Source organism: Pelophylax lessonae, assembly GCF_965119305.1.
Source record: "Pelophylax lessonae genome assembly, chromosome: 7".
Taxonomy (NCBI): Eukaryota; Metazoa; Chordata; class Amphibia; order Anura; family Ranidae; genus Pelophylax; species Pelophylax lessonae.
The window spans coordinates 294,870,024-294,887,552 of NC_138774.1; the positions used below are offsets into that span (position 1 = coordinate 294,870,024).

Sequence of the window (17,529 nt, forward strand, 5' to 3'; positions counted from 1 at the left end):
TACTTTTGTCTAAGGATAAGGATAACCCAGTGAAATTATCTTCAAAAGGAAAATACGGGGGATCACCAATCACAGCCAATCACAGCTCACCTTTCATCAGTTTAGGACACTTAGAACAATGAAAAGATAATTTCTGATTGGCCGCTTTTGCTTCCTGTATATTTTGTATTGCTTTCTGTCTAAATACATAAAATCACATGCTATACCACAGAATATTGACTCACCTGCCTATACACGGGATGTGGTGGCCAGGTCTTGGAAGACGGTATGGTTCTCACCTCCATTTTATCAGTTCCCATTGCTGTAGAAGAAATGGAGTAGATGTTAAAGTTATATAAATATCAATAACAAAATGAATACAAGAAAATATAAATATATTTAACTGCCACTGGGTGAGTATTTTTATTTTATGGATAGAATCTTTATTTGGGTTACAGTAGACAGTTGACCTGTAAGCTATTGTAGCCCGTTGACCGTTTTTCCGATTTCTCAAAGCCTAGGCTAGGAAATTTAGCAAAGATTTTACACGCCGGTGGTAATAGGGTAGTGAACTGGTTAAAAACAATGTGCCGAAGGCTTCTGAGGGTTTTAGGGTTACAGTAGACAGTTGACCTGTAAGCTATCGTGGCCCGTTGACCCATGTTTCTGATTTCCTGCAGCCTAGGCTAGGAAATTAAGGGAACATTTGATACGCCGGTGGGAGTAGGGTAGTGATCTGGTAAAAAACAAATTGCAAAGGCTTCTGAGGTTTTTTGGGCTACAGTAGACAGTTGACCTGTAAACTATCGTGGCCCGTTGACTATTTTTCAGGTTTCTCAAAGCCTAAGCTAGGAAATTCAGCAAAGATTTTTACACTCCAGTGGTAGTAGGGTAGTGAACTGGTCAAAAACGAATTGCTGAAGGTTTCTGAGGGTTTTTGGGTTACAGTAGACAGTTGACCTGTAAACTATTGTAGCCCATTGACCAGCCCATTGACAATTTTTCCAACTTCTCAAAATCTAAGCTAGGAAATTCAGCAAAGACTTTACACACCGGTGGTAGTAGTGAACTGGTCAAAAACAAATTGCTGAAGGCTTCTGAGGGTTTGTGGACTACAGTAGACAGTTGACCTGTAAACTATCGTAGCCCATTTACCATTTTTCCAATTTCTCAAAATCTAAGCTAGGTAATTCAGCAAAGATTTTACACACCGGTGGTAATAGGGTAGTGAACTGGTCAAAAACAAATTGCTGAAGGCTTCTGGGGGTTTTTAGATTACAGTAGATAGTTGACCTGTAAGCTAGTGTAGCCTGTTGCCCGTTTTTCCCTTTTCCCAAAGCCTAGGCTAGAAAATTCAGCAAAGATTTTACACACCGGTGGTAGTAGGGTAGTGAACTGGTCAAAAACAAATTGCTGAAGGCTTCTGAGGGTTTGTGGACTACAGTAGACAGTTGACCTGTAAACTATCGTAGCCCATTGACCATTTTTCCAATTTCTCAAAATCTATGCTAGGAAATTCAGCAAAGATTTTACACGCCGGTGGTAGTAGGGTAGTGAACTGGTCAAAAACAAATTGCTGAAGGCTTCTGGGGGTTTTTAGGTTACAGAAGAGAGTTGACCTGTAAGCTAGTGTAACCTGTTGCCCGTTTTTCCCTTTTCCCAAAGCCTAGGCTAGAAAATTCAGCAAAGATTTTACACACCGGTGGTAATAGGGTAGTGAACTGGTCAAAAACGAATTGCTGAAGGCTTCTGAGGGTGACAGTTGACCTGTAAGCTATTGTAGCCCGTTGAGCATTTTTCCGATTTCTCAAAACCTAAGCTATGAAATTCAAAGATTTTAGATGCTGATGGTAATAGGGTAGGGAACTGGTAAAAAACAAGGAAATTTGAATGTGCCGCTCAAACCTGGAGCTCATAGAAACCTAAATCCCCAAAAAAGGATATACTTTGAAACTAGTTAAAAACTGGCTAAAAACAAATTGTCGAAGACTTCTGAGGGTTTTTAGGCTATAGTAGACCTACTGTAAGCTATTGTAGCCCACTGACCGTTTTTCCAATTTCTCGAAGCCTAGACTAAGAAATTCAGTGACAATTTTTACACGCCGGTGGTAGTAGGGTAGTGATCTGGTTAAAAAAAAAAAAGCTTCTGAGGGTTTTTGGACTACAGTAGACAGTTGACCTGTAAGCTATTGTAGCCGTTGGGTATTTTTCAGATTTCTCAAAATCTAAGCTAGGAATATCAGATAGATTTTACACGTCAGTGGTAGTAGGGTAGTGAACTGGTTAAATGCAAATTGCTAAAGGCTCCTGAGGGTTTTTTGGCTACAGTAGGCAGTTGACCTGAACTGATTGTAGCCCGTTGACCGTTTTTATGATTTCTCAAAGAAATTTAGCAAATATTTTGCACGCTGGTGGTAGTAGGGTGGTGAACTGTTTAAATACAAATTTCTGAAGGCTTCTGAGGGTTTTTGGGTTACAGTAGACAGTTGACCTATTGTAGCCGGTTTTTCAGATTTCTTGAAGCCCAGACTAGGATTCTCAGTGACAATTTTACACGCCGTAGTAGTAGGGTAGTTAACTGGTTAAATACATATTGCTGAAGGCTTCTGAGGATTTTTAAGTCACAATAGACATTTGACCAATTGTAGCCCGCTTTTCAGATTTCTTGAAACCCAGACTAGGGATTTTACACGTCGTAGTAGTTAAACACAAATTGCCAAAGGCTTCTGAGGGTTTTTGGGTTACAGTAGACAGTTGACCTGTAAGCTATTGTAGCCTGTTTTAGTTTTTTCCAATTTATCAAAATCTAAGCTAGGAAATTCAGCAAAGATTATACACGCCGGTGGTAGTAGGGCAGTGAACTGGCTAAACACAAATTGCTGAAGGCTTCTTAAGGGTTTTTAGGCCACAATAGACAGTTGACCTATTGTAGCCCGTTGACCGTTTTTCGATTTTTCTTGAAGCCTATACTAGGAAATTCTGTGACAATTTTACACGCCGTAGTAGTAGGGTAGTAAACTGGTTAAACACAAATTGCCAAAGGCTTCTGAGGGTTTTTGGGTTACAGTAGACAGTTGACCGGTAAGCTAATTTAGCCCGTTGACCGATTTTCCGAGTTTTCAAAACCTAAGCTAAGAAATTTAGCGAAGATTTTACACGTCGGTGGTAGTAGAGTAGTGAACTAGTTAAAATAAAATTGCCGAAGGCTTCTGAGAGCAACTGGAACGTGTTACTATTTGGCCGCATGCTAAATAGTTTGAAAGGCTGACACAGCTGTCCTCTAGGCCCTGTTTCGGATGTCCCTTTTAACCACCACCGCCGACACTATTGACCCTCAGCAATGACAGAAGACGTCTCCCTCACAATAAACATTTGCTTCAGTTTCTGCTCTTTATTTACATGTGTGGGGAGAAGTTGTCCTCACCTCCTTTGAGCCGCCGCGTTCCGTAGGATTTCCGTTGGTCCCGCGCTCTCCGAGTGCCCCGTTTGACCTGGAGTCATGGCTTGGTTGGTGGCTGCCTAAATCATCAGCCTCTGCTCCTCACCTACATCTGGGCTCCCACAGACCTTCATGAAAAGGCTCAGTCTTTTATCTCAAGAGGGCCCTTTCATCTTGAAGCCAGGTACTGACGTCATATCAACCTGTTTTGCCCGGCAGAGGGACACCAGATCTTCTGTAACCAGGCAGAGAACTTAATCGGGGACAACGGCAATCTCATTTCATTACCATAAGGCCGTGCAGCTCGACGACTGCTGATGGTATTGTCAGTGTTTTCGTTTTATAAGACTCATTTCAAGACAAGAACTTTGTGCCTATTAAATGTTAACACTTATTTTTGGAACTGTGCCAATTATAATTAAAGAAGCGCTGTAGGCAAAAATACAAAGTTCAGTCCTAAATATACATTCACGTTTTACTTGCGTCTGTTTATTGCTTTGGGGTGCATCACCTGGAGGAAAATAATAAGATTCCCGATTTTTTTTTTTTTACTAGTAATGGCGGCGATCAGCGATTTATAGTGGGACTGTGACATTGTGGCGGACAGATCAGACCCCTAACTGACATTTTTGACACGTTTGGGGGGACCAGTAACATTACCACAGTAATCAGTGCTACAAATATGCACTGTTACTATAATAATGCCACTGGCAGGGAAAGGGGATAACCCAGGGGCGATCAAAGGGTTAAATGTGTCCCTAGGGAGTGTTTTCTAACTGTTGGGGGATTGGCTTGTGAAATCAACACAGAGACCGGTGTACCTGTGTTCCTAAATAGGAGGAACACAGAAGCTCTGCGTTGATAGCTAAGAGAATAACGGTCTGCTGTGTTTACAACAGCAGACCGCCGTTCTCTCTTCACGGGAAGCGATCGCAGGTTCCCGGCTGCAATCGTGGCCCCCGGCCCCAAGGATCGGCTTCCCAGCTTCCCCGGCTTCCCCGCTGATGAGTGATTGCGGGCACGGCGATTCGCGGGTACATGCCGACCTCCCGACATATAACTGTGGCGGCTGATCGACAAGTGATTAAAATTATTTATAATATTTGTTATTTATTCCTTTTTTTCTTTACTTTTTTTTTTACATACAGTGACCAGAGCAATACAGTATTACCATAGTAAGATTGTACTACTCTAGTGGGTTGTTCAAGATTTTTTTTCTTTTTTTTTACACATTATGGTTGCTTATACCTATGAATTTTACAGTTATAAGCAACATTTTTATTCTGAATAAAAAAATTAAATAATAATAATAATAATAAAATTCAGTGTTTACTATTGTGATTAGCTCTGTGATTGGCCACAGGCTGCTATCTGATCGTTTAGGTCCTGCACACTCTGCCAAATGAATGAAGATTTACAGAACCCAGAACATACTTCTGTTTTCAATACTACATAGGCTGTTATCTGATCGCTCAGCTCCTGCACACTCTGCCAAATGAATGAAGCTTTACAGAACCCAGAACAGACTTCTGTTTTCAATACTACATAGGCTGTTATCTGATCGCTCAGCTCCTGCACACTCTGCCAAATGAATGATTTATGCAAGATAAAAGTAAGGTAGAAGAAAAAAATTGATGGCTGTGTATTATTGAGAACAGTGATCACTGATTGTATAAGGAAAGCATGCACCTGAGGGGGGACGACAGCTGCAGGGTGTGTGCTAATCAGGTCAGCTAGTTAATCCCTTGTGCCTAAACAGTTTTCACATCCTTAGGGGCGTCCAGGAACTAATGGAGACTTGTTTTTATACAACAAGCTGGACACTGAGGTAAGGAATGTGTGGGATAAATAGAAAGATTTTTCTTTTTTGAAAAAGAAGTACAATAATGGTATGTTGGTACATAGGGGAGCTAGAATTTAGCAAAAAAATAAAAAAAAAAAGTGAATGTAATGGGGTGAGGTCTGCTGCAACTGTGAATGAGCCCTTTGCCGACCGGCCCATAGTAAATATATGTCATTACTTTTTTATTTCGGTCTTATCGCAATTGGCTGAAATAACACCAGTATCATTTTTTTTACAATGGCGGATTCTGCGTCTGATAAAAGTGATCCCGCGGTCGGATCACTTTTAGAAGCGGCGGTAGGGGTGCCCCACTTCCTTTCACTTTCCGGTCGTTTCTGGGCTTCCCAGAGCCATCAGTAATGTGAGGTTTGCTGGGCAGGGAATTAAGTTAGGGCAAGATGGCCACCCCTCGTCTCTATGGCCTTGGAGGACCAGAGCAACCTATGACATCACTTCCCGTTCTTGGGCCAAAACAAATAATTATTATTTTGTTTTTTGTTTTTTTTGTCAAAATTACCCCAAATCTCTCCATAAAGGGGACGGTCATCCTTATTTCTATTACAAGGAATATTTAAATTTGTAATAGGAATAAATTGAAATAAAAGTGATAAACAAAAAATGAAATAAAAGTGATAGAAAAAAAAGGTACAGTATAAAAATAAAAAAATTAAAAGGTAAAATAAATAAGAAAAAAAAAATACATTTAAAGCACCCCCATCCCTCCGTGCTCACGTGCAGAAGCAAGCCCATATGCAAGTCACTCACGCATATGTACACAGTGTTTGAACCACACATGTGAGGTATTGCCATTTTATTCTCTAGGGTCTCTACTAAAAAAAATAAAAATAATAATTATATATTATATATATATATATATATATATACATACATACATATGTATAATATATATATATATATACACACATATTATATATATATATATATATATATATATATATATATATATATATACATACATACACACATACATACATACATATCTATAATATATATATATATATATATATATATAAAAAAAATGTTTGGGGGTTATAAGTAATTTTCTAGCAAAAAATACTAATTTAAACTTGTAAACAAAAAGTTCCAGAAAAGGCCTGGTCAGTAAGCTGTTAAGAGGTCCGTACCACCACTGCCACGCTCACCAGCTGCCAAGGAAGAGCAGCAAACAGAATCTCCAGCCCTTCACACCTGGTCATCCAGCTCCTCCACCGTGTTTATTTTGCCTGGTAATACCACCTCTTGCCACTAGAGACAGTAACATGGCATATTCAATGAAAGACGGCCGCCCCAACACGTTTCGTCTCCAGAGGACACTAGAAGCATTTCTGGTTTTGATTTATGTTATTTGCTTATCAGATTTGTGTGATATATTTATTGATTAGAGAGCATTTGTTGTTATTTTGGCGCGGCACTAGGGTCGTCTTTAACACAGGGCAAAGGGGGCAGCTGCCCTGGGCCCAGTGATTGTTGTGGGGCTCAAAGCAGCTGCCCCTCGAGCCCTGCGCTGCCTGCAAATAGTTGATAAGTGAATTTTAGAGGGCCTAAGAAAATATTTGCCCAGGGTCCAATCAGTATTAAAGACAGCCCTGCGCGGCACGATTATTTATTTTACACGTTTGGGTCAAAAAGTTATGGCTGATCGGTGCAAATCCGTTTTAAAACAAAAAATTCTGTTCTTTGTCTGGTAAATGATTCCCGTACAAAACATCCAGCGAGTGTTATTGATTTTGGCGCCTTTTGAGATATTCCAGAAATTAGGGGGCTAAAGGTTAATTTTCTTCCGAAAGACGAACTGCTAAACCCTGGAAATGTTTTCAGTATTTCTTCAACACTTCATTAGTATGAGATACCTCCATCCAGATCCATCCGCTGGTCAGAGGCCGATCGCTGATCCATGGCGCTGGATAGAGAAATATAGAAGAATAAGAAACATTGGATAAACAAAGAAACCATTCTTTAACAAAGTATCGGAATGTTCACCCTTCCAAGGTCCTAGAAATGTGTAAACCTTCATAACGATCGTCCCCGGGGCCCTCCAACCGTTCCTTAATGCTGAAATAGCAACGTACTAACCCGCCGCTGTCTCATTATTCGGGTTGCTTCGCCGCACAGCAAATCCTGGCTTTACTTTCCTCTACGGCGGCTAAAGAGAAACGGTCACCAAATAAAAGATTTCAGGTTTGATTTAAATGTCTGAACCACTTCTGCCTTGGAAGCCGTTCCCTATTCCCCATGTGACAGGCACTCACTCCAAAATCCACCCATTCCTTCCTATGCGGGTCTACCTCCCCTCCGCCTCCCCCTCCCTCCTCCTCCTCCTCCTCCTCCTCCCTATCAATGTCATCACTTGACAAAGAAATAAAATTAAATTAACTATTTCGTCCACTGGCACCAATGCTGGGGGTTATTACATCCGTGTCTCCATCCATCCTTCCACTCCCCCGTCCATCCATGTCTCCATCCATCCTTCCACTCCCCCGTCCATCCATGTCTCCATCCATCCTTCCACTCCCCCGTCCATCCATGTCTCCATCCATCCTTCCATTCCCCCATCCATCCATGTCTCCATCCATCCTTCCACTACCCCACCCATCCATGTCTCCATCCATCCTTCCACTCCCCCATCCATCCATGTCTCCATCCATCCTTCCACTACCCCACCCATCCATGTCTCCATCCATCCTTCCACTCCTCCATCCATCCGTGTCTCCATCCATCCTTCCACTCCCCCGTCCATCTATGTCTACATCCATCCTTCCACTCCCCATCCATCCATCCTTCCACGCCCCCATCCATCCATCCTTCCACTCCCCCATCCATCCTTGTCTCCATCCATCCTTCCACTCCCCCACCCATCCGTGTCTCCATCCATCCATCCACTCCCCCACCCATCCATGTCTCCATCCATCCTTCCACTCCCCCCATCCATCCATGTCTCCATCCATCCTTCCACTCCCCCGTCCATCCATGTCTACATCCATCCTTCCACTCCCCCACCCATCCATGTCTCCATCCATCCTTCCACTCCCCCCATCCATCCATGTCTCCATCCATCCTTCCACTCCCCCCATCCATCCATGTCTCCATCCAACCTTCCACTCCCCCCATCCATCCATGTCTCCATTCATCCTTCCACTCCCCCGTCCATCCATGTCTCCATCCATCCTTCCACTCCCCCCATCCATCCATGTCTCCATCCATCCTTCCACTCCCCCATCCATCCATGTCTCCATCCATCCTTCCACTCCCCCATCCATCCATGTCTCCATCCATCCTTCCACTCCCCCCATCCATCCATGTCTCCATTCATCCTTCCACTCCCCATCCATCCATGTCTCCATCCATCCTTCCACTCCCCCGTCCATCCATGTCTCCATCCATCCTTCCACTCCCCCCATCCATCCATGTCTCCATCCATCCTTCCACTCCCCCATCCATCCACTCCCCCCATTCATCTATTTCTCCATCCATCTTTCCAGCCCTCCATCCATCCTTCCACGCCCTTATCCTTCCATATCTCCATCCATCCTTCCACTCCTCCATCCATCCTTCCACTCCCCCATGTATCCTTCCACTCCCCAATCCATCCATGTCTCCATCCATCCCTCCACTCCTCCATCCTTCCACTCCCTCATCCATCCATCCATGTCTCCATCCATTCTTCCACTCCCCCCATCCATCCATGTCTCCATCCATCCTTCCACTCCTCTATCCATTCACTGACACCACCGTTGGGGGTTATTATTGCGTCCACTGACACCAATGCTGGGGGTTATTATTGCATCCACTGACACCGATGTTGGGGGTTATTATTGGATCCACTGAGACTAGTGCTGGGGGTTATTATTGCGTCCACTGACACCAATGTTGGGGGTTATCATTGCGTCCACTGACACCAATCCTGGGGGTTATTATTGCGTCCACTGACACTAGTGCCCGGGGTTATTATTGCTTCCACTGACACCAATGCTGGGGGTTATCATTGCGTCCACTGACACCAATGTTGGGGGTTATCATTGCGTCCACTGACACCACTGCTGGGGGTTATTATTGCGTCCACTGACACTAGTGCCCGGGGTTATTATTGCTTCCACTGACACCAATGCTGGGGGTTATTATTGCGTCCACTGACACTAGTGCTGGGGGTTATTATTGCATCCACTGACACCAATGTTGGGGGTTATTTTTGCGTTCACTGACTCCAATGTTGGGGGTTATTATTGCGTTCACTGACACCAATGTTGGGGGTTATTTTTGCGTTCACTGACTCCAATGTTGGGGGTTATTATTGCGTTCACTGACACCAATGTTGGGGGTTATTATTGCGTTCACTGACACCAATGTTGGGGGTTATTATTGCGTTCACTGACACCAATGTTGGGGGTTATTTTTGCGTTCACTGACTCCAATGTTGGGGGTTATTATTGCGTTCACTGACACCAATGTTGGGGGTTATTTTTGCGTTCACTGACACCAATGTTGGGGGTTATTATTGCGTTCACTGACACCAATGTTGGGGGTTATTATTGCATCCACTGACACCAATGTTGGGGGTTATTTTTGCGTTCACTGACTCCAATGTTGGGGGTTATTATTGCGTTCACTGACACCAATGTTGGGGGTTATTTTTGCGTTCACTGACTCCAATGTTGGGGGTTATTATTGCGTTCACTGACACCAATGTTGGGGGTTATTTTTGCGTTCACTGACTCCAATGTTGGGGGTTATTATTGCGTTCACTGACACCAATGTTGGGGGTTATTTTTGCGTTCACTGACTCCAATGTTGGGGGTTATTATTGCGTTCACTGACACCAATGTTGGGGGTTATCATTGCGTCCACTGACACCAATGCTGGGGGTTATTATTGCGTCCACTGACACTAGTGCCCGGGGTTATTATTGCTTCCACTGACACCAATGCTGGGGGTTATCATTGCGTCCACTGACACCAATGTTGGGGGTTATCATTGCGTCCACTGACACCAATGCTGGGGGTTATTATTGCGTCCACTGACACTAGTGCCCGGGGTTATTATTGCTTCCACTGACACCAATGCTGGGGGTTATCATTGCGTCCACTGACACCAATGCTGGGGGTTATTATTGCGTCCACTGACACCAATGTTGGGGGTTATTTTTGCGTTCACTGACTCCAATGTTGGGGGTTATTATTGCGTTCACTGACACCAATGTTGGGGGTTATTATTGCGTTCACTGACACCAATGTTGGGGGTTATTTTTGCGTTCACTGACTCCAATGTTGGGGGTTATTATTGCGTTCACTGACACCAATGTTGGGGGTTATTTTTGCATTCACTGACACCAATGTTGGGGGTTATTATTGCGTTCACTGACACCATTGTTGGGGGTTATTATTGCGTTCACTGACACCAATGTTGGGGGTTATTATTGCGTTCACTGACACCAATGTTGGGGGTTATTATTGCATCCACTGACACCATTGTTGGGGGTTATTATTGCGTTCACTGACACCAATGTTGGGGGTTATTATTGCATCCACTGACACCAATGTTGGGGGTTATTTTTGCGTTCACTGACTCCAATGTTGGGGGTTATTATTGCGTTCACTGACACCAATGTTGGGGGTTATTTTTGCATTCACTGACTCCAATGTTGGGGGTTATTATTGCGTTCACTGACACCAATGTTGGGGGTTATTATTGCGTTCACTGACACCAATGTTGGGGGTTATTATTGCATCCACTGACACCATTGTTGGGGGTTATTATTGCGTTCACTGACACCAATGTTGGGGGTTATTATTGCATCCACTGACACCAATGTTGGGGGTTATTTTTGCGTTCACTGACTCCAATGTTGGGGGTTATTATTGCGTTCACTGACACCAATGTTGGGGGTTATTTTTGCATTCACTGACTCCAATGTTGGGGGTTATTATTGCGTTCACTGACACCAATGTTGAGGGTTATTTTTGCATTCACTGACACCAATGTTGGGGGTTATTATTGCGTTCAATGACACCAATGTTGGGGGTTATTATTGCGTTCACTGACTCCAATGTTGGGGGTTATTATTGCGTTCACTGACACCAATGTTGGGGGTTATTTTTGCGTTCACTGACACCAATGTTGGGGGTTATTATTGCGTTCACTGACTCCAATGTTGGGGGTTATTATTGCGTTCACTGACACCAATGTTGGGGGTTATTTTTGCGTTCACTGACACCAATGTTGGGGGTTATTATTGCGTTCACTGACACCAATGTTGGGGGTTATTTTTGCGTTCACTGACACCGATGCTGGGGGTTATTGTACTCCAATTTGAATTGCGATACACTGCAAAAAATGGCAGCAGGACCAACATTTTTGGATATTGAGTTGTGAAAACACACGGCTGTTGTTCCGTCCTCTGGGGGTGTCAGCTGACCACAACTGCCATGTATCAGCCAATCACATCCATCCCTCTCTGTGCCTCCTTCCTCATATACAGCCAGAGATCACACCGGGACAATCTGGGGAGCGCTGTGACCACATTGTATCCATCTTCTCTCCTCGTCCCCTGACAATGATTGGGTGGCGGGACGGTGGGATGGGAGCAGATGGGAGATGCTGATTTATTTATAGAGGTCACAACACCCCGAGGGAGGGGGGGGGGCAGGAGAGTCCCTCCACACTGCCAGGATTTACACCTTTGCTGGAACCCGAGGCAACCAAGCCCATCCATCCATCCATCCATCCACTCCCCTATCCATCCATTCCATCCATCCTTCCATTCCCCTATCCATCCATCCATCCACTCCATCCATCCTTACACTCCCCTAGCCATCCATCCAATCCATCCATCCTTACACTCCCCTATCCATCCATCCACTCCATCCATCCTTACACTCCCCTATCCATCCATCCACTCCATCTTTCCTTCCACTCCCCTATCCATCCATCCACTCCATCCTTCCACTCCCCTATCCATCCATCCACTCCATCCATCCTTCCACTCCCCCATCCATCCATCCACTCCATCCATCCTTCCACTCCCCTATCCATCCATCCACTCCATCTTTCCTTCCACTCCCCTATCCATCCATCCACTCCATCTTTCCTTCCACTCCCCTATCCATCCATCCACTCCATCCTTCCACTCCCCTAGCCATCCACTCCATCTTTCCTTCCACTCCCCTATCCATCCATCCACTCCATCCATCCACTCCCCTAGCCATCCACTCCATCTTTCCTTCCACTCCCCTATCCATCCATCCATCCATCCATCCACTCACCTAGCCATCCACTCCATCCTTCCTTCCACTTCCCTATCCATCCATCCACTCTATCCTTCCTTCTTCCCCCTTCCACCATCCACCCCCCTCCCCCATCCCTCTATGTCTCCATCCTTCCACTCCCCCATCCATCCATGTCTCCATCCATCCTTCCACTCCCCCATCCTTTCATGTCTCTATCCATCTTTCCAGTCCCCCATCCATCCATCCATCCATCCATCCATGTCTCCATCCATCCTTCCACTCCCCCATCCATCCATAGATGTCTCCATTCATCCCTCCATGTCTCCATTTATCCATGCATCCACTCCCCCATTCATCCATGTCTCCATCCATCCTTCCACTCCCCCATCCATCCATGTCTCCATCCATCCTTCCACTCCCCCATCCATGTCTCCATCCATCCTTCCACTCCCCCATCCATCCATGTCTCCATCCATCCTTCCACTCCTCCATCCATCCATGTCTCCATCCATCCTTCCACTCCTCCATCTATCCATGTCTCCATCCATCCTTCCACTCCCCCATTCATCCATGTCTCCATCCATCCTTCCACTCCCCCATCCATCCATGTCTCCATCCATCCTTCCACTCCACCATCCATCCATCCTTCTACTCCCCCATCCATCCAGGTCTCCATCCATCCCTCCACTCCCCCATCCATCCATGTCTTCATCCATCCTTCCACTCCCCCATTCATCCATGTCTCTATCCATCCTTCCACTCCCCCATCCATCCATCCATCCATCCATCCATCCATGTCTCCATTCATCCTTCCACTCCCCCACCCATCCATGTCTTCATCGATCCTTCCACTCCCCCATCCATCCATGTCTCCATCCATCCTTCTACTCCCCCATCCATCCTTTCACTCCCCCATCCATCCTTGTCTCCATCCATCCTTCTACTCCCCCATCCATCCATGTCTCCATCCATCCATCCACTCCCCCATCCATCCTTCCACTCTCCCATCCGTATCCATGCTTTATGTTGTGAGAAATCACTTCGAATTCCCCCCCCCCCCAGCATTTCTGGCAGTGGCCATCTTGAGTAAGGGCAGATGATGATTCATGTAGCATTTGCTTTCTGGAATCCATCTGCCCTTAGCTCAGGCATGCAGACAGGAGGGTGTGCCTCAGCTGAGAAAGCCCCTCCTCCCATGAAGACTCCTGGGATGTATGACATCATTTTGGCCTAGGCCAGAATGAAGAAATGTACATCTGAACAATCCCTCTGATCAATGCGATTGGTGGCAACCTCAGCCTGTACTCCAATAGGCCACGCCCCCAACACGTTTCGGGTATTCTACAGAAAGTGATCTACACCAGTGTTCTCCTTTCCCTGTAACCCCCTACTACAACATGCAGATTGAAGCATACACAATACAATCTGATTGTACAACCTTCTGTAGATATACCAACAGACATGTAATGTGAAGCTGACCATACACTATACAATCGGATTGTACAATCTCATTTAGATTGATGAAGACAATATAATATAAAGTCAAACCTGGAGAGCCGCTTCAATTAGCGTACAATCAGGGCGACCCTTATACTCCGGAGGTGATGGGAGATGTAATGGAGATTGTACAATCAGATTGTAGTGTGTATGGCCACTACAATGGCTGTTTGTTATATTTGACTGAAAGGACTGCTTTGCAATTCAGGTCTGCCAACACGCTGGCACCCGGCGTCCTACCACTACCTGGGTTAGGCAGACCGTACACTATACAATCTGATTGTACAATCTCCTATAGGGTAAGCAAAACAATGTAATACGAGGGCAACGCTTTTGCACTATATAGTTTATGGGTAGACCCAAAGGAGATCATACAAACGGATTGTATAATAAATGGTCATCTTTAAGGCGATTGTACAATTAGATTGTATAGTGTATGGTCATTGTTAGAGAGATTGTACAATCAGATTGTACAGTTCATAGTCATCAAATTGTAAAATCAGATTTTAGAGTGAACGGCCATCTTTAAAGGAGATTGTGCAATCAGATTTTATAGTGCATGGTCATTTTTTGGGAGATTGTACAATCAGATTGTACAATGCATGGTCATCTTTACAGAGATTGTACAATCAGGTTATATAGCGAATGGTCACCTTTAAGTATATTGTACAATCAGATTGTATGGTGTATGGTCATCTTTACGGAGATTGTACAATCAGATTGTACAGTGAAAGGTCATCCTCTCCTTAAGAGCCTGTAGAGCCCTGGTGCCAAGCCTTTAGTCCATGGGCCCCGTCGAGCTTGGGTGGTGCAGCCCTGGGGGGGCCCCAGTGGCTGGGACCCGCTGGAAACTGTTACATGATCCCCTCCCTTGTAGTCCAATAAGATTCCCCGCCCCAGAGCTGCACATAGAGGGCGGACTGCTGGTGACATCATTGTCTTATTATGGTCACATGAGCAATTATAGGACTATATTATACATATGACCATATAAGGAGGATATTCTCACCAGCAGCCCCGCCCTGCCCCGCCCCTTTGTTATGTGCAGCTCTAGGGCGGGGAATCTCCCGCCTGCATCTCATTGGGCCAGCAGGGGGGGAGGGGATCATGTGGCAGCTTCTACACCCCTAAAGGTCCTCCACTCTCTTCTTGATCCGTTCCTGTCTACGCTCATTTCTCTGCTGTATCCATGGAGACAGCCATGGTGGTCACCCTGCGAGATGGAAACACCACACCAAAATGTAATGGTCCAGCACAGATTTATTCCAAGCAGAGATCCGGATATCCCATTCTATATCCTGATATCCCATTCTATATCCTGATATCCCATTCAATATCCTGATATCCCATTCTATATCCTGATATCCCATTCTATATCCTAATATCCCTTTCAATATCCTGATATCCCTTTCAATATCCTGATATCCCTTTCAATATCCTGATATCCCATTCAATATCCTGATATCCCATTCTATATCCTGATATCCCATTCTATATCCTGATATCCCTTTCAATATCCTGATATCCCATTCTATATCCTGATATCCCATTCTATACCCTGATATCCCTTTCAATATCCTGATATCCCATTCTATATCCTGATATCCCATTCTATATCCTAATATCCCATTCAATATCCTAATATCCCATTCTATATCCTGATATCCCATTCTATATCCTCATATCCCATTCAATATCCTGATATCCCTTTCAATATCCTGATATCCCTTTCAATATCCTGATATCCCATTCTATATCCTGATATCCCTTTCAATATCCTGATATCCCATTCTATATCCTGATATCCCATTCAATATCCTGATATCCCATTCTATATCCTGATATCCCTTTCAATATCCTGATATCCCATTCTATATCCTGATATCCCATTCTATATCCTAATATCCCATTCAATATCCTGATATCCCATTCTATATCCTGATATCCCTTTCAATATCCTGATATCCCATTCTATATCCTGATATCCCATTCTATATCCTTATATCCCATTCAATATCCTAATATCCCATTCTATATCCTGATATCCCATTCTATATCCTAATATCCCATTCTATATCCTGATATCCCATTCAATATCCTAATATCCCATTCTATATCCTGATATCCCATTCTATATCCTAATATCCCATTCAATATCCTGATATCCCATTCTATATCCTGATATCCCATTCAATATCCTGATATCCCATTCTATATCCTGATATCCCATTCTATATCTATATTTTTTATATTCCATGCTGTATCCTTATATTCCATGCTATCTCTTGATAGTCCAAGCTATGTCCTTTTATCCCATGCTATATTCTATGCTATATCCTGATATCCCATGCTATATTCTAATATTCTATGCTATATCCTGATATCCCATGCTATATCCTGATGTCCCATGCTATATCCTGATATTCTATGCTATATCCTAATATTCCATGCTATAGCCTCATATCCCATGCTATATCCTTATATCCTATGCAATATCCTCATGTACCATGCAATATCCTCATATCCTATGCTATATCCTTATATCCCATGCTATGTCCTCATATCCAATGCTATATCCTTATATGCTATGCTATGTCCTGACATCCCATGCTATATCCTAATATCCAAAGCTACTGTATACCCTTATATCCCAAGCTATATTCACATAGACCATGCTATACCCTTATATCCCAAGCTATGTCCTCATGTAAATTGTCGGCGCTATATAAACCCTGAGTAATAATAAATAATAATATTCCTTGATATATCCTAAAATCCCCTGCTATATCCTTATATCCCAAGATATGTCCTCATATCTCATGCTATATCTTGATATTTCCCATGCTATGTCCTAATATCTCAGGCTATATCTTCATATCCCATGTTATATCCTTCTATCCCATGCTATACCTTTATATCCCATGCTGTATTCTGATATCCCATGCTATATCCCGATATCCCATGCTGTATCCCGATATCCCCTACTATATCCTGATATTCCATACTATATCCTGATATCCCATGCGGTATCCCGATATCCCATACTATATCCTGATATCCCATGCTGTATCCTGATATTTCATACTATATCCTGATATCCCATGCTATATCCCGATATCCCATACTGTATCCCGATATCCCATACTATATCCTGATATCCCATGCTGTATCCTGATATTTCATACTATATCCTGATATCCCATACTGTATCCCGATATCCCATACTATATCCTGATATCCCATGCTGTATCCTGATATTTCATACTATATCCTGATATCCCATACTATATCCTGATATCCCATGCTATATCCCGATATCCCATACTGTATCCCGATATCCCATACTATATCCTGATATCCCATGCTGTATCCTATAGGAAGCCTTCTTGTCTGAAGGACACCTATCCGACGTCCCAGGTTAAATATCCCGTCCGGCAGGAGCGATCAGAGGGGCATTACACCAATATTTGTTGCTCTCTGACCGGGCAGAGAGGACTCAATGGATTAAAGATTAGCAGGGATGCTCTGCA

The 17,529-nt window shown here is 43.9% G+C and overlaps 1 long non-coding RNA gene across 1 annotated transcript; it reads right to left on the reverse strand.

Moving 5' to 3' along the window:
- Positions 1-222: 222 nt before the first annotated feature.
- Positions 223-3,445, reverse strand: LOC309560080. The gene is made up of 2 exons (XR_014225490.1): positions 3,404-3,445; positions 223-301 (listed from the first exon to the last, which is right to left on the reverse strand). It is a non-coding gene; the product is annotated as an uncharacterized lncRNA (long non-coding RNA).
- Positions 3,446-17,529: the final 14,084 nt, after the last annotated feature.